Here is a 20,096-nt window from a genome sequence, read left to right as displayed (position 1 = left end):
TTTCAAATGCATTGCATTCACAAATTTTTTGCATTAGCATATAGCAGCATCAATAAAACAAGGCAACTGTTCAAGTTTACCATTCGTTTGCATTCAAGAGAAACAAGGGTCATTTCCTTTCTTAGATATTTGGACATGAAGTCTTTGAGGTCCTAAGGTCATTCAATTTCAACATTACCTTGTGACAATGCTTTACTTATGGTTGGGTAGAGATTTCACTATTTGAGACTTGTTAACCCAAAATCTATCAATTGCTATATCTCAAACACATTAACAAAATCTCTAATTCATTCTAGACACCTAGTTGATCATATGACTAGTGAAAAATCTAAAATTCTACTTCAGCAATGTTGTAATTGTTACACCCAAGTAGGTTTCATTACTTACAAGTCAAGGTAAGAAAATAAAAAAGAAAAAGTGATATGCCAAATATTCATCTCAAGGCAAAAGAGAAATTATATATAACTGAAATATCACGCATACACAGTGCGACAAAAAGCTTGACTATGGGAACATGCAAGTAACTCCATCAGGGCTATGAACGCCTGTTGGCAATAAAGAAATATTTGAGAAATTACAATCTATAACCTCGTCGGAGCTCTAAAAGTTTGTTGTCAGCGAGGCTCTATTTGGGATGCTTTTGAAGTTAGAATAATCCATGTAGCTAGTCATATAGGATTCTAAGAATCTTTAGTGAACACAAAAGCAGGAATTAACTCATTTGCACACACATGGGCAAAAGAAGATCAAAGTTTCAAGAACCAATGGGGAATTTTTGGATGTTCCAAGGGACCTTAAGGATCAACGACCTCTTATCTATGAAATGTTTTGTCCCTCTAGTTCAATTGGTGTATTAAAAATACTAAACAAACACAATCATCCTTGTCGAATAGGAAATGCATCTTCATCATGCACATTGCATTAACATAGGTCATGTCAAAAATTCATTGCCTCCACATGCAGTCTACAGATCATTATGTCATATAGGTTGGCACACTGTGTAATGCCCCTACCCTAGTTGGACTTGTAAAACCCATTTGACCTTGATTGACTTCCTATGTGGAATTCTTGAATGGTAGGTTAACCATGATGCAATGTGTAGTTTAGATGATATAAATAATTGTGCATACCTACTATTGTGCTTTTGCATCGATTCTTGTGTAAATGTAATTGTTTCCTAACTCTTGTAATAAATCTCGAGCTAACACCTTCATTTAATATGTATATGTATATGTATGCTTGCGTGATTCATGGGTGCAGGAGATTGCAGGTACAACACCGCCTAGGGCGAGGTTCATCTCCTTCGGGATTCGCAAGTTTGAGTAAACCTCCTTCATCCTTAGAATTCGGATTTGGTGGTCATAAAACTCTTGTCTTTCCTTAGCCATGGTCAAGTGAGCATCGCGAGTGTGGTTCATGGGGCTTTCTTTTCGTTGGGTTGTGTGTCATGTGATTTGGTGGACTTCCTCGATTTGCATGCCTAGCGCGGGGTAAGTGGAGTTGTTATCCCAAATATTCAATTCAATTTAATGTGTGGATGTGCGCATTTGTAATTTAGAAATTTAAAATAGGTAGTTTTCTTTTATACGATTAATCATTAATTTAAAGAGATTGCTTTAATTATTATTGTAGCAAGCTTAAGGTATTTAACTTGGATTAATGTGCTCATTTACGCATTTGTAGTTGAGAAATTAGAATAAATAGGACTCTTTCATTAGATTAGTCATTTATTTAAAAAGGTCGCTTTATTATGTGATAGCGAGTCAATCTAATAGTTAATTTTAATAATAACGAATTTAATGAGTTATGCGTTTTAGAAAGGAAAGATTTAAAGTCATTTGGGAAGTAGAAATAAATTAATCATTTTTGCATTTTGGAAGAGAAAGGGAGAAATTTATTATTTAAAGGAAATTATTCTTTTTTTTAAAAGTTGATAAAGTATAAAGGACTGATTTTTGAAATTTAAATATCCTAACCCTTGTTAGTAATTCAAAATATAAAGTGTTGGCTAAAGTAATATGAAGAAATTTAAAATTAGAGTTAAATAAGAAAATGGAAGCTTTTTAATTTTAAAAGAAAAACGAAAAAAAAAGAAGAAGAATTGAATAATGGAAAGGAATGAATTCCATTTTTCATTTTCTTTATTTTAAAAAAAATAAATGCCTAAATTCGAAATTGAAAATTAGGTCAAAAATAGGGTTTCTCATTTTTAACCTAGTTTTTGAAATGTTTTGGGGGGGTTCCTTCTTGAGGGCTTTTTGGGAAAAAAAATGGAGATGGAGAAAATTTTGGAAAGAAGGGAGATTTGCTTTGAGTTGCAGGTGGAGCTCTTCATCAAAATTCTTGCCCGGAATGTGTTATGAGGTAGGATTCAAATCCACCCTTTTATTTATTTGTTGAATCAAAAAAAATGGTGTTTGAATGTTCTCCATGAAATGCTGAAGAAAAGAAAAGGAAGAAATGATATTAGCCATGAATGTTTTTGAGGTTTAGTTTTTCAGTTTTTCTTTAAAAAGCTTGGTTGTTCTTGAATCAAATTTTTGTTTCTTAATAGATTTTGTGGTTTTAAACTTGATGTGGAAATATTTTTCCCATAATGGAGTTTTTGGTAAAATCTGGAAAATGAATGGGTCTGTGAAATAAAATAAAATAAAAACTAATGATGCAATAATGAGGGATTTCGTTTCTTGTCAAATCTTTATGCAAAAAAAATTTATGGTTTATTCGGACTGTAAATCGGATCAAAAAAAAATTAAACAAAAAAAAAATTTAGGGTTTCGGGGGGGGGAGCCGAAGCTCAACCCGTCCCCTTCCCCGCGGCGCCACCGTAGTTCGCAGTTCTCCCCACAACCACGTTGTGGGCCGCAGACTGCGTCCACAATGTGGGCCGCAGACTGCGACCACAATGTGGGCCGCAGGGACTGCGACCACAATGTGGGCCGCAGGCTGCGTCCACAATGTGGGTCGCAGGGCCTGCGTCCACAATGTGGGCCGCAGAACCTGCGTCCACATTGTGGGTCGCAGGGTCCTGCATCATAGTTTAGGGTTTACAAAAAAAAAAATATAAAGTTTGTTTTATATTTTTTTAATATATTTTATTTGTTGTTAAAAAAATATATATATATAATATTGACATATATAAAGTGAAAGAAAAATGTCTTGAGGAAGTATAAAAGAAGTTGTAATAAATTTGTAGAAAGACCTACTTTATTTGAAATTAGATTTTAAATGTCAAAAAAAAAAATATATATATATATATATATACACGTTAAATACATAGTTGCGTATATTTAAATTTGTGGATAAAAAAAGGGGGTATTCATTAATCATGGATTTTTAGATTTATATTAGTTAACATTAAATTTTGGGGACCAATTCTAATCGGGGAGTATTCTTTGGAAAAGAGATTAAATATGGTCTTAGTTGGAGATCTTTGAAATAATTATACTGTGGTTAACGTTTGGTAACACATGTGAATGAGAAGTTTTCATAGAATATGAATCTAAATTTATCTTCATATATTTTGTTATTACTTCAACGATATGCTAGTAGGATGCATGTAAATTTTGATATCGTATCGTTTTAAAAAAAAAAAAGTTGTAAGTTTAAGTTTCGTATTTGCCTTGTTTAGAGTGGCGGCAAACCTTGATGTATTTGTTTTAGACCCTGTCATCTAGTTACTTGTGTTGGTCATAGCTGGGTTACGCCCCTAGTCAGGGTATCATCAGTCATTAGAACCTGTATTTGCTTTGAAGTGTTCAGTTGGATCCTCTTTAGAAGGGTTCATTATGTAAATTTTGACCGAAGTGTCTATTGTATATTGGTTGTGTTCACCTAAGAGGCAAAGATGTAAAAGACTTATAAATTATGTATTCCTAACGATATAATACCAAAGGGGTCTTGCAGTTGAGCAGACCTGGAGATGTAGCCCTTTAGGGGTGAACTCCGAGATCATATCTGTGTTATGCGATGTTTTAGCTTCCTTTGTTTCATGCTTTAAGTTATCATGTATGGTTGTTATCTTGTAAAGTGTACGATGGGAAATTAACGAAATTAAATCTAAGTGCATAAAATTACTCATCTTGATAAATGTAGTAATCAGGTTCATAAAAGATTGTAATTAAGATTATGAAAAAGGATTTTGCTAAGGTTAATTAAAGGTAGTAATAGTGGAAAGAATCTTGCTGGGTTACATCATTGGATTAACTTGTGATTAAGCATGTAAATGGAACGAATGTGAATTGGGAAACAAAGTTAGAATTAATGTTATAATTTCCTAGATTGAAATCTAATGGATGAACTTCATGTAGTTATTTACTTTTTATCTTCTTAAATGAGTATCGCCATGTTAATCATACTTCACTATATTGGATGAATTTGTTTAGCTATTTATGTTTTAATCTTAACAAATAATCCCTACCAAATTAACTTGATAATTAGGTGAACTCAACTATATATCCATCATTATAAACCTAATAAAAGAATCCCTTATGATTGCTAAAATTGAACTAAAATGGGAAGAATTTGTATAGTTGTTTACATCTTAATCTTAGTAAATGTATCTTTTCATATTAACTTCATTTAACTAAAAGGAGTGACATGCAATAAGATAGCTATATTCTAATCCTAAAGGGAGAATGTCACTATGAACTTGTATTTTAATTCTGTAATAATGAACATCATCTTGTTAACTATATTTTAATTAAAGGAATGAACTCATTCTCATCTCATCTGTTTATTGATAGTTTATTGATTCTTTTCTCATCATCTCTTTCTAAATCCTTTTCTGTCATCTGAAACTATTCTTTCATCAATATCTTCTTTCTTTCATCTTACTAACATTTCTTCAAGATACATCTAAGTTAAAAGAATATTCTGGCATTATCATACAAAAATAAAATCGCATCCGTATAGTTTTAAATTGCATCCATATAGTTTTAAATTGTATTTAATAACCGTTGCATTCATAAACATCATGTTTTTTTATATAGAAAGAATTAAACCATTCATTCATCATTACATCATAAATCATGTAGAGACCATTGCATTCATAAATAATCATTTATAAATCATATAGACATGAATTGCATAACTCATAGTATCATACAACATACATGGAAAACAAGGCATAATAGATCGCCGCCAAAAACTACATACCATATATATAACTCAAAAATGGTAATGTGTCTGAATACAATAATCATAGAATAAGCCCGAAGGCTCATATTACATGATCTCAATGTCTCAACCAACACTGCCTTTGTCAACGGGTGGATCCTGCCTGCTAGACCCTCCCTTAGGATGTCGAGGTGGACCCATGACACCACCACTGCTAGTCCTTCATGTAGAAGTCCTACTAGAACCAGAATGACCTCTAACCTCACTAAAGCTAGGAGCTCTTTGTCCCTCGGGTACAACGTCATAGTAGAGGTGTCGATAATAAAAAGCCTCCTATGCAATGTAATAGAGTTTGTCAAACTGTCTGCATGCATCAGTACCTAGAGAAAAATGTTGGTCATAGGCAGCCTAAATCATCTGTTTCCATCTAACTGCCTCATCTCTCTCCCTCTGGAGATGATCTCTCTTGGTCTCTAATGCACCATAGTCTCTGTGGAATGCCTCTCACTCAACATCTCATCGTTGCCTAAGTCTAGCAACCTCATCCTCTAGACTCTAGATCCATGCTCTATGAATCTGCAGATCATCATCATCTCCATCACCACCCTATCCTCCTCCACCCTCTGTAGCAAGCACATCCTCTAGCTCTAGCATATCATCAGCATCCCCGTCCTCACTTCTCAATGACTCTGAATAATCATCGTCATCCCCGCTGTTCATAGAATCGGTGTCTCCACCAATGTCTACATCCTCCTCACCTCTGACATCGCCTCCTCCTCCCTCATCTCCCCCTCCACCCTCCTCCACCCTCCTCTCCCGCATGTTGATCCTCAGTTGTTGTCTAGGATGTTGTATCTATTGCACTGTGATCGAAACAGTCAGATCAGTTAGTGGAATAGGCCTATGTCTGGCCCACCATGCATCATACTTAGAAGTTATCCCTGGATCCGCTGCACTTGCATTCCAAACCCACTATAATGCCTAAAGAGCATCAAACTCAGTAGAAGCCACATGTGGTTGTATGCATACACCCCAATCAGAAACCTCACAGGAAACACGTGCAAAGTACATTGTCACAACAGGTGTCACCTGTGCCTCCCCAAATTTAATGAGCACTCATCCTGGAAGAGACATCTCAATAATACTCTAAGTCTCAACGGTCCTCCCAATAAGATATCTCTGATGTCTGCAGAAAGGAAAGTGTTGTGCATCATCTGCCCAACTGGGGCAATATAAATATGGTCTCCAAATGAAATGTTGCAAGATATCAAGATGATGTCGCCAATACAAGGTGTTACCCGAACCCCTATGTTTAATACTGGGTGTGTATCTGTATGCATAGGGCTCATCAGGCTGCAAGTAAACATGAATAATTGGCCTCGAGATAGAAATGTGCTCCCACACCCAAGTTTGGAGCAATGTCACACCACAACTGATTGATCGATATCCTAGGTATACAATGTTGTGCATCTGATAATAAACCATGGCTAATAGACAAGGACCCCAAGCATATACTCAACGATGAACAATCATATCATGGAGGACTCTGCCCCATCCAACTGGAAAGCCATGACCTCACCTGTCAGGAATCAATAAACCACCTATGATACTGCTCAATACTATAGTAATATCATCATAGTCCAATCGAGCCCAAGGGATATCATAATGACCACTAATCTGTAAATCCTGCTCCTCACACTCAAAAAGGGCACACAGTCCAGCGATGCCATCATCATGATCATTTACAACTCTCACACCATGGATGGGAATATGTAGTATACGCCAAACATCCTCTAAGGTAATGGATGCTTCACCAGTAGGAAGATGAAAGGTACATGTCTCAGAATGCCACCACTCTACTAACGTTGTAATCAAGGCCTTGTTGGTCGTGACCTCTGGCAAATGTAAAACATGATATAATCCTAGATGTCGGATATGTGAAATCTCCTCATCAAGTAAATCGGCTCAAAGATCAAGTCCACTGGGTCTACTCTGTCGGTAGTATAACACTCCAATATTCTCCTGCATAGAGAAAATATTGAAAATGTCAGATATCGGATAATGCGATTACAAAAAATTATCAAACGCATGACAAAAACTTCAATTTACAATGAATACGTAATTTTTAACACTTATGCGTAGCACTCAACACTAATGTGTTACATTTAATGCTCATGTGTAACAATTGCAATGAATGCATAGCATTTGCAACTAATGTGTAAATAGATACACGTATGCGTGACACTAGGCACCTATGCGTAACACTTAAGCTTTTGCGGTACATTTATAGCGTTTGCGTGACAATAAAAGAGAATGTGTCAAAAATGACAGGCGTATGCGTGATGAATAAAACATAGCTCTCTGGAATTTTAAAAAAAAATTGTTAAAAACAGGCAAAAGTTTGGAAACATACCATGTCGCCAGCCCTCGGAGGTCTCTGATAAGAATGTACTCGATTAGACAAGTGCACTTGTTCCCTATAGCCAAACATGACGATCAAATACTCGCAGGCACACAAAAGAATCGCAAGGATCTCCAAGAACTTAACACAATGCAAATGAGCAAATGAAAAGCTAAACTCTCTATTTATAGCTCAAAATTATGGTTTTTCCCACTCCAACGCCCGTGGTTCCCCTCAACTTCAAACAACTTGTAGTCTAATCAAACGATCTTGAAATTGCATGAAACTTCACATGATTTCTCATTATACCAATATCAAAAATATGGTCTCAATTTCCAAATTTTTCGACCACCTTTTTCGAGGGGGCATATTTACACTATACAGTGGTACCAAGGCATACTGGGACAGATTTTTTCATTTTCTTTGAAACAACATCGTTCTGACATTGTCTCTGTTGGTATTTTGGTATGGTTTTGTCATTGATGTCAACACCTACTAAACTCTTATCAACTCTAGCACTTTGGAGAATCAACAACATTCACCGACAAGCAAATGACTCATGCACAGTCACCGGTATCTGGTACACCAGCAAGATATAATGATCACCGACACTTGGAATGATATGGAAAACACATGGTTATGTCGAAGACATCGTTTGGACATCTTGTCCTGGAGTTTTGTTCATTGGTATATTCATAGTTGCATATTTGTTGTTACCGGTAAATAGGTCTAGGGTTACACCAGTAGGTTTATCTTTTCCAGATCAGCACGACATGCTATGAAGATGATTAATTATTGTTGTAAATGCATTAAGTTGACATGTTCAATCGGTTATTGCATCAAATATTGTATTATTTATAAAATGATTTTATTGTAATATCTTGTAGAGCCAACCTACTAAAATTGGTCTTAGGTTATGGTATAAATGTAAGATCTTATTTGTAAGATCAAATGTGGAATGCGAAAAAGGATTGTGTGAAGGTATATGCGAGAATAAGCAGAGATATACACGCAGAGATCATTTGAAGATTGAAGGAGGGTTTTTGTAGAGACAATCAGAACTACACCAGTACTGAATCTAGCATATGAAGATGATATTTTGTGTAGTACATTCTTATTGGATTTAACCATCCAACTGTAGTCAGTGTGACTCCCATTTTGTGATTGAGCAGTGAGCTCTAGGCACTTGGCCTTTCTGCATGTGCAGACCCCATTTATGTACACTTACTATCTGCAGTAGTATCATCTGATTGTGGGTAAGGTTTCCCACCATGGTTTTTCCCCTTACAGGGTTTCCACGTACAAATATTGGTGTCGTGTGTTGTGGATGACTTTGTCTTTATGTTTCATACACTAATCCTTACTGGTATAGCAATTAACTGTTAAAACTGTCTACCGGCATACTTAACTGGTTTACCGGTATTAAGCATTAAGTTGGTTAAGTTGTTTTTTATTTGAATTTATTAGACAACTGATTCACCCCCACCCCCCCCCTCTCAGTTGTCTCCGGGACCTAACAATTTCAAAGAGGGGCAAATGTAGACACCTAAAAATGTCTCATTGATCATGTACTAATTATTCATCTAATTGATTAAATAATTCTTTAATTATTTAGTTAAGTTAATTAATCTTATTCTTCTAATTTCATATTTCCCCATCATCTTAATAATTATTCTATTTTCAATTCTATCTTCAATTAATCATTTAAACCATTTTCTAATGTTAATTGATTGTGATTATTAATCTTTCAATTTAAATAATTTTTATTATTTAAATAAAATTAATTATCAATTTCTATCTCTAATCATCTAACCATTAACCCTTTTCTAAATATTAATTAAATATTTATTATTTAATTAATTGTGATTTAATCTTTAATTTAAATAATCTTTATTATTTAATTAAAGTCCATTTCTAAATAATTAAATAGTTTCATAAAATTATTTAATTAACTATTTTATTCTTCTAGTTTCATTCAAATTCTAATTCTAATTCTAATTCTTCTAATTTCAAATACATGTGCATGATTTCAAAAATCAAATTGAAAAATCAAAGTCAAGTTCTAAATATATTCAAATAATAAATTGAATTTAAAATAAATTCAATATTTGAATTAAATATCATGCAAAGATTAAATTCAAAATCAAAGTCAAAGTGCAAGCACATGCTAAATTAATTAATTCACTCAATTAATTAACTAATTCAATTATCTTTTCAATTCCTATTTCTATCTTTTAGTTAGCTTTTTTCTAAATAAAGCTTGCAAGCACATCATTTCTTTAATTCTCTCCAATCATTCTTTTTCTATCTTCTAGTTATCTTTTTTCTAAATAAAGCTTTCTTTTTCATCAATCAATTTTCCTCCAATCATTCTTTTTCATCTTTCAATATTCTTTTTCTCAATCAGTTGACTCAATTAATCTATTCAATCTATTATGTTTCACCTCTAAATCAACACTTCAACTATCAATCAGCATGTGAGCTCACCTGAGTTCCACCTCTTGATCAATTTGTTCCACCTTTCAATCAATCCTCTCCAATTATCTATAAATTGAGCATTCAATCTTCATTTTCAACAATCACAAACTTTGAATCTTTGTGTCATTTGCGGGTTACCAGCGTAATATCTAAGAGCCACCATACCACAAAGAAGAGGAGAACAATGGAAGCAATATGCAATCATGGAATAGGGAGTTTTAATTGATTATTTTATATTCCCATTGCTTTGATTGTATTATTTCATTGTTTTATTTAGAATTCTTTGATTAGATAGGGATTCATGATTTCCCTTTTGATTCTGGTTGATTATGATGAATTTTACATACGACACTCTTAGCTACTACCAGCTCTAAAGTTTGATAATTAATTTTTAGGAGGTGGATGATTCAAGAAATTAAAGTTTTTTTTGCAAGTCTTAATAGTCAAATTCTACTCTTGGGTATATTAATTTCATGCCAAAATAAGGAATGATTATTAATTTCTTTATGCAACTCCCTTTTGTCTTTTGACAACTGCTCTTTTGAGTAGGAATTGAACCCAATGTGTCTACTAGTAGGATTTGTTGGATTAGTCTTGAAATGACAGTTTATTTAGAAGAATTTAAAAAAATTTCATGCCAAAATTAATATGGAAGTAAAAATAGGAGTTTCTCACATCCAAGTAAGGAGAGAAAATCATTTTTTATATTTAGGTATTACATCAAGAAGAAAATTATGCCCAGATGGTTAGATGTGAAGGAAAAAGAAGGTTGAATTAAGGAAATGAAGGAAGACGATTGCAACAAAGCTTTCAGGGATCCATGAGAGTTGGAAACAAAGAAAAGAGGGTTTTTTTTAATCTTTTCATGCTATTTATTGAAGTTTAAAGACCATATTTGTAGGAGTTTTCAAAGTTGTGATGGTTTATTTTGGATTTTTCTATGCATGCATGTTATGGGTTCTATTATAGCTCGTAGAGCAAGATTGTAAACTTTGTTTGATTTCAAATCAATATTTTTTCTAGAAAATTTGTCTACATAAGTGTGTTCAGATTATTATTTTATTCCCATTTCTAATTTCTAAATTATCTTAGAGATTAAAGAGTCATGGGTTTGTGGATTTTGCTACAACAATTGACAACCCTAGTGGATTCTCATTTTTTATCTTCATCACTTGTTTTATTAGTTTAATTTTTGTTATGCAATATAAAAATGGTGTTGCTTAATATATTATGTTGTGGGACTTAGACTTGTTGAATATATGATGCAATCATGTAAGAATCAATGGAAGTTTGATACAAGTATATATGGTGATAGTGGTGTCATGGAGGTTTCTTGTACACTTCATGACTTTGACATGACATGGTTGTTTGTGAAAATTCATTTTTGGTGGATTGGTTCTTGCAAGATGGTATATCTTATTGGTTTAGAAACTATGGTTTTATTTTTCCCTCTAAGAGCTCTTGATGTTGCAATTGAGTTCTTTGATTGGTTGAGTTCATGTGTGATCTTCATCTAGGAGATGTTTATCATGATGTCATGGATAGATTGCTTACATGGTCTGGTGGTAGCTTCTAACTATGATTTTTTGGTGGTGTTGTATCTTTTTAGTTTAGAGATCACAATTTTACTTTACCCTTTCAGAGCTCTTAATGTTGATTTCTTTGATTATGTCAGGTTCATGGATGATCTTCATTTAGGACATGTTTATCATGATTCCATGTGTAGCTTAACATTATGATTCAGAGGAAGATTATGGTGGTGATGTGGATTCATCAATCACGTTGGATGATATTCTATAATTCTTGTTGGTATCATAAAGTAGCCCTTGGATCCTATTCCTTATAGAGTTCATTGGAATCTTTGGTCCTATTGATACGAGATGGATTTTTTCATGTTACTTGAATATGTTGACATCTTGGTACCATGAAGGACTCATAGAGTCTTTAGCTGAGGTATTGGTTTATGATTTGTTATTTTGTATGATCCTTGTTTGTACTTTTGATTATAAGTCAGAGTGTCAACGTGATACATGTGATTTTATGAGAAAATATGTGTATATGGGATATATGCTTTTATTTTGAGATGTAGATCATGACATCATGTATATTTCATATCTATACATATTAGAGAGTCAATAGTGATTTGGTATAATTGTTTGATGAATGGTAAGATTAGTTTTCTTGTGAGATTCTAGTTATTGTGGTGTAACATTGAAGTTTGATTGGCATGAGATGATTGGTTGTACAACTATTTATATTTTGGTAAGGCTAGGAGATATCTTGTTCTTAGAGATCATGTTTTGAGATGATTACTCTTTGATGAGGTCTCAATAGGAAGACCAAGGAGCCTCCACTTGAGTTTGTCATGAGTTTTGTTACCTATTTTCTCTCTTTCAGGTCAAAAATAGCCTACACAGGGCCCTAGGTCTGATGTAAAGGATTTAGAAAGTTTTATAATGTTAAAAGAGAGCAAAATTCATTTCCAATGCATTTGATTTATGTTGTCAAAGTGAATAAAAGAAATAATTTTATTGTTTTTAAAGCTCCAAAAAAGGTTCAAAAAGCATACTCCTCACATTGAATTAAGTTAAGGGACACTCATGCTTGGTGTTGGAGGGAATTAAAATTTAAAATGAAATAGAGTTTTTCATGTTGCATGAGGAATTCAAGTCTTTGAAGTTAAATTTTCACGTGGCATGACATGTCAAGAGGTGATTCTTTGCATAGCATGAGTTGGTTTAGGGTTTTGAAAATAAATCTTCAGTTGTTTCACAAACAGGTTCTATTTTTGTTGTAACAAACCCCTCATAGTGGTCAATATATTTAACAGAGGCTTCAAAGATCCATTCCATGGTACTTATACAATTGCATTTTCAATCTACCATAAAAAGGCAAGTATTCATTTGGCATTTTGATCAATTTTCAAAAAGTTTCAGTTTAAGAAGAGGCATTTGAAAGCCACGAAAATCCATTTATTCAAACATGCAAAGATAATGCATGCATATGATGTCAAATAGGTCTAGATGTTCTTATTATTCTTCTATTGCCTCCCATAAAGAACCAAAGTCATTTAAACAAGTTTTGAAGAGTTTTCATAGACACAATTCATGGCATGAATGAATACAATAGAATTATAATATATAATTTGTGACAGCCTTAAGATAAGTTCATTTTTTTCTATTTCTATATATTTATAAGACTTTCTTCGTGAAGAATACAAGTGAACACTGAGAGGGGGGGTGAATCAGTGATAATCTAAAACTTCAATCTAGTGTGTGTGCAAAAAATAAAACCAAAATCATACACACACAAGGACACATCACATAACACCAGTAATTACAAGGAAAACCCAATGTGGGAAAAAACTCACTAAGAATAGTTGTTCGAGTCTACTGCTCCAATCCGGCCTCATGAGTAAATCATAGTTACAATATGTTTTAGGGCACCATCCCAAGGAGCACCAACCCCTAATATTTTGAGCACCAACTCAAGGAGCACCTACCCCTGCTCTGAGCACCCACTCAGAGATACACAGTGATTCAATAAACAATTTATTATAATTACAAAAACCTTGTTACAAATGAGTTTGGTAACACCTATCTGTTGCTCTGAAAGATGTGCCTTAATTATACTTCATCTTTATCTCTTTGTCTCTACCTTCTTGTCTTTTCAAATCAGTCTTATGTTTCTACTCAATTTTCTGCCTCTTTCTTCTACAATTACTTCTCTAATTTTGGCTCTGCTTCTTTTCTCAGGTTTACCTCTACAACACTTTCTTCTCTTACCTGCTCAGTAATTACTTAATCAAACTTTTCTTGTTCATTGCTTCTATTTCAACAACCACATTACACTATGTCCACTGTTGAGTTCATAAAGCACACATCACCTCCAAACAGTCGGTTGGATCATAACTCATCACACATAGGAAAATTATTGTTCTTCCTCATTTTCATGACCCACGATCTATATAATTTCCAATGTAGCTTGTAGATCATTCACTTAGTCAGTTTGTATTTGGCCAGTAAATAGTTCAAGTTTCTAGATGCGCCAAACTGTGTTAATGATCAACTTTGAATCTAAGTCATCGATCTGCTAGATTCAACCAGGAGGACTTGATCATAATTATCATCATGGCGGTTCCACGCACCACATCATCTCTTTGTTTTTCGGCATGCAATGTGTCCTCAAAGTCTTCTTAATCTCCTCAATTTGCATCTAGGTCACTTGAACAAACTAGGTCAAACATCCATGTGGACTATCAGACTGCAATCATGGCATGCTCTGCAAACATATTGCACGTATCAAGTTTACTCATTCCAATACAATTCCTCAAATCTCTATCGATATATCTTTAACTGTCGGGGTGACATCTCGGATCTACTTTGCCTTCACAACTTATCCCGAAACACAATCTCCATGGTGACACACTTCATCGGCATAAGTTACCCCGAGTTGAAATACTTCAAGCCAAACAACCACTCATCGGGACCACCATAACTATTGGCATAGGAAAAACATGTTAGAACGAAAGAACAAGTCATTCCAATGACATACTGTCAACTCACCTTTATCGGCATAGATATTCTGAAATGCATACCCATCAGGAAAAACCAACACTATCAGATTAATATCTGGACACCAACCCATATTTCGATGAGCCAACATGAACAAGCATCGGCATAGCTATTCCAAAATCACATACCCACAGTCCTTCAACATATCAGCATATGTTATTTCGATAAACTTACCAAGGGGTCTTCTCTTCATTTTCCTCTATTGAAATAGCTTGGTCTATCTGGATAACATTTTTGACTTGTCCCAATCTTGTATGTAATCCCGATGGTGTCCACATCGGCATAAGGTATCCTGATAAGAGGATATTGGAATATTTTAGTTATATCGCTATTGTAAGATTAAATTCATTCCGCCTTCAATAGTTATTTTGATAGGTATCCTCGGTAACCTAGTCGCCATAGCTATTCTGATATAATGATATCGGAGTAGTTTACTCTATCGACATAACACAAACTTGGTACATCACCTTTATTAGCTATTCCGATGTGTGGCTCTGCTTTGGTATTTGACATTGCTATTTCAATCCGATAAAACACAAAAGAGACTCCCCATGACCTGACATCGACCTAACTTACACCGATCACACATACTGATGCCTAGCTTCTTCATCGACCGACTTATCCTGATATGATCACTTTTGCAACTCGCAACACTTCTTTCTTTGCATCCTCTTGGCATCCCTACAACACTTGTTGACATCAATGACAATAATGCCAACACTTTGGAAACCCTATGAGGTTAGCATTTTGAAGATATGATAGTAAAGAAGAGAAGCTTGGTTCTAAAAAATCTTAAAATGACTATAGACTACAATCATATAAATCCTAGAAATGAGTCACATTATAGTTAAGGATTTTGATGAGGATTCATAGGGTATGCATAGGATATATATAAGTTATAAGCATAGTATTATTTTTATTAGTTTTATCTTATGTAAATGTCAAACATAAAAAGGAAAAAGTAAAAAGTAATATGTTAGTTCCTAGTTGTTAGGAGGTTTGCATAAGTTAGTATTGTTGGCAATGGACACTCTATTGGTTGGTTTCACTATGTTGTCATTGATGGCAACATGGTATTGTGTTCTGGCTTCATGTTTTGGTTCTATGGTTTACCAGTAGGCACTTCACAGATACCACACCGTCACCGGCACCGGCAGGACAAAAGATTTCTTTGGTCACCGGCAATACAGGCCGACATGGTTTAATAAAGGTTATCGGTATTGGAGGCCAACATATCTTGGATCCGGCATTGGCAATTTGTTTTAATGTTTATGCATTTATATTATCTAGTCAACATGTAATTTGATATTGTACATTTCTTTGTAAGCCAACATAAGGCATGTAAATTTGTATAGGATATATAAGTCAGTTTGATAGATCATTTTGATATACATGAAAAATATGATATAATGAATTATGGATATGTGAATGTAAGGGTTGTTCCGGTAAAGGGTTTAGGGATTCAGACTGGAACAAACAGAGCTTAAATCGGAACTGTATTCTAGCATAGAAGATGCTATCTTAGCAGTTCTCACTTCTCTGGATTGTAGTCTGGAATTTTATGTAGTCAGTGAGGCTCCTATTGTAATTAAGTAGTGTGCTCTAGGCTGTAAGCCTTCCTGCAAGTGCAAACCCCTCATATTTTGTAATATCTCTTCATATGGCCAGTGGATTGATATTGTGGGTCACAAATCCCACTGTGGTTTTTCCTCTTTGAGGTTTTCCATGCATAAATTTGTGTGTTATTATTCTCATTTATGTGATTGGCTTATTAGTTGCATTAATTCTTTCTATTTTGTATGTACCGGTATACCAGTTGGTGTATGAATATTTTAATAAGGCTAAAATTTACTATTCTGGTATAACACTGATTCAATCCCCCCCCCCTCTCAGTGTTATTGGTATCATGAAGATGTTGCATATGCCCCGGGAAGAGGTTCTGGAAGATGTTCCAGATATTGGAAATGATTATCCGGCATGGATATGTTCTGAGCGAGATCTGGTAGCTCTCACCAGTAGTCATTTATGTCAATGGAAGATTAGGGTTTTTCTCGAAGGTTAAAAGGTCGAATACACTTCATTGTTAATCACCTTGCATTCAAAGCGATTAAGAGTGACTAAGTGTGATCAAAGGCAATTCAGAGCAATCAGATTTCTTCTTGGGCAATTTCACCGGCGTCTGGAAGAATTTGTTGGAGGTTTTCACCGAGAATGATCAAAAGGTATTTATCTTTAAACATGGAAGTAGGACCATCTTCTATTCTTGTTTTTGTTGTAAACCCGACTGTAGTAGAGGTCAAGGACCGCCCTAGGCCCATTTTCAAGTGGTATCCACATGTGGCTACCCTGGAAGATTCGATTGGAGCATTTTCTCATGTTCTTGAGGGAGTTGTCTATGTAGAGGATGTTAGGGCATATATTCACTGTCACATCGAGGACTTAGGAACTTCAGAAATTAAGGGCATATATATGAGTGAACTGATGGGAGAATCTAGAAAGATCAAACCAACATACAAGCATATTGAAGACCTAGGGTTTACAGACATTCTGGATATTCCAGAGTTTGAGGATGAGATAATCAAATATGTACTAAGCAGAGTGCATGGGGAATTTATATGGTTGAACAGACCTTACAAAATCACCAAGGAAGCCATCCAGGCAATCATCGATTTGCCATTAGTTGGGAAACATCCAGACAAAAAAATTTCAAATGATTTTGTGAGGAAGATCACTGGTGCAACATCTGACAAAAGATCCATGAAAGTGAGCACTATCACTGACACAGACATCAAATTTGGTAGCATGATCATCGGGTACAAGGTAACTCAGTCAAACCGACTGAATTTTGTTTCTAGTTCATGCATTTTGGTTGCATACAAAATGATGAGAGAATATAAAATTAGATCTATGCAGTTGGATGCTTGATGAGTTGTTAATAAACTTAGGGAAGATTAAGGGTGAGAAGAAGGGTACTTTCCAGTATGGCAACTTGTTAGTTTTCTTAATGTTATATTTCTTGAATGATACACCTAGTTTTGGTAAGAGGCAATGGGCTTTTGACATCCCGGTAGTGAGACAATTGAAACAATCAATTGCTACTTTAGGAAGCCAGAGAGATGATAAGATATGGGGGTATTTTAAGGCATTTCAAAAATCTATGAGGTCTAGGGTAAGGGTACCTGAGCATATTGTAGAAAAATACTCTACTGACATATGCTTTATGGTAAAGAAGGACTAGACTCTCATGAAAGCAGTTAAGCCCCGAAAGATTTGGATTGAAGAAATGGGCTATGAGGTGGATGCACATATTCTTGATGCCTATGCAAAAATGCTAATTGATGCACCAATTGATGAGGCAGAGAAGCCCTATGGTACTGCACAACAAAAAACTCAAGGGGTTGAAACAGAGTTCAACCAAACGAAAAGAGAGAAACGGGAAGGAAAAGAAAGAAAATTTGTGTAGAAGGTCTCAAAGGACATCAAGGCACTAATTGATGTTGTCCCAAAGAAAGGCAAAAAAAGGAAGGATCTGGAAGTTCATATTGAACCTATTACTGCAGAATCAGAATCAGAGGATGACACACTGTTAGCATTTAAGAGGGTTGTTAGTAAGAAACCATAGGAAACAAAGGCAGAAGCTATAAAGCAACTGGTTAGGAAGGTTACAATCAAGCTACCGACACAAAAGAAAGAACCTTATGCTACACCTACAACTACATCCAGTACTACCAAGAAGAAGAAGAGTGACATCGACTTAGGAATTGAATATGGTAATGTGACTATCATACCACCTAAAACTTGTGCTGAGTTAGTGGATGAAATCACTAAAGATGGCATGTTGAAGAATCTTAAATTTTATTATGAAAACTTAGAGGATGATGAACAAAGAGAGGTAGAGGAAGTAGTCCTATTATACTTGGATATTTATAAGAAAGCCTTAATAGAGATAGAAAATCAAATACCGGCTGAGTTGTATAACATGTTAGATGCTAGAAGATTGTCAGCTATGCAAGAGGATAGTCACATTAAAATTCAAGAGCTATTATCTATCTATGTTACTATAGCTCCAGATGAAATGGAAAAGACACTTGAGGAGGCAGATATTAAAGTTTTCAATAGCAAACATAGGATAACCAATCTGATGCTAGGGAGAGTAAATGAAATAATAATAGAAACTCAAAAAGCATGGGTTAATTTTTTTTGGAGAAAACAAAGGATTCTTTACTTCACCGAAAACCAAGACAGACACGGTAGATACCCCGGTTGAAGGAAAAGGAAAGGGGATTATGGGTACTTCACCCTCAGTTTTGAAAAATATTAACATAGTGGAAATTGAGTCCCTGGTAAATACAAATGTACAAACAAATACTGAGATACCGGTTATTACAGAGAGTGTACCAGCTAATATTGTACAAGATACTAACATTGAGGATAATTTTCCTCTGGATACAAATGTGCAGGTTGAGGTTACTATTCCTATAGGGGAACTGGAAGTTACACAGACTGCACCAAGTGGCAAAGCCACTAGTGCAAGTGAGGAGGTTATAAAGGATAAATCTTCAGAGGAGAAGACATGGGAATCCGATAGGGAACTGGTTGTTGGGCCATCATTATTGTCAATTGACACTTCTCATGTAGAAAAGAAAAAACATCACAGAGATTAGTCCCACTGAACTGATGATGATGGTTGCACAAAAACTAATGAAGGAGGGATCCACAGATAAAGGGATCATAGATCAATCAATCACTGTTTTACACAGACTGGTCTCAGAGTGTAAGATGGAAAATGAAATGAGCCCATCCGACAAGCTTAAGATAATCACTGAGTATATATCAAAAGATTTTCAATCCCTACAACAAATCTCAAACCGGCAAGCACTAGAAATATTTACTCAGGCTAAGAGAGCTGCATTTGATCAGGTAATTGATACTGAGAAGAAAAAGATTGAGGAAAAGATGATCCTAATAGAAAAATCCTTGAAACAATGTACAAATATATATAGGGTATGTTGTAATACTGAAATACTTACAGCTAATGTAGATAAAAAGATAAAAGAGATTCAGGAGAAAATTGCAAGTATAGCTAACTCTTTTGATGGATTGATTTCATTGACTACATCAATTGATGGAAAAAATTTAATTTTGGAGAACCAAATTTATGTTCTTGAGAAAGAAAGAGACAAAATAATTAGAAGAGCCAGAAGTCGGAGAGGCTTGGTGAGTCCCCGATTGGATTCACTCTGTGTACACAAGAAAGAATGCATGGATATGGTGGGAAATCCCACACCGAAGGAGATAAATGAGAAAGAGTCTTTTGCACATTTATTGAGTGGACTTGTATCTATTTCCAGCACATTCAAAACTGGTTGGGATACTTATGTAGAGTTACTAGAGAAGGCTTATCCGGAAATTTTGAAGTTGGTCAAGCTCCGGTAAGACATTTTTGGGGATATTCACTGTACAGTTCTTATTCTTTGACATTCCTTTTCAAATTATTTTTTATGAAATTGATGTCAAAGGGGGAG

This window comes from Cryptomeria japonica, chromosome 11 (genome assembly GCF_030272615.1).
Source record: "Cryptomeria japonica chromosome 11, Sugi_1.0, whole genome shotgun sequence".
Classification (NCBI taxonomy): Eukaryota; Viridiplantae; Streptophyta; class Pinopsida; order Cupressales; family Cupressaceae; genus Cryptomeria; species Cryptomeria japonica.
Note: the sequence above shows the minus strand (reverse complement) of the source record.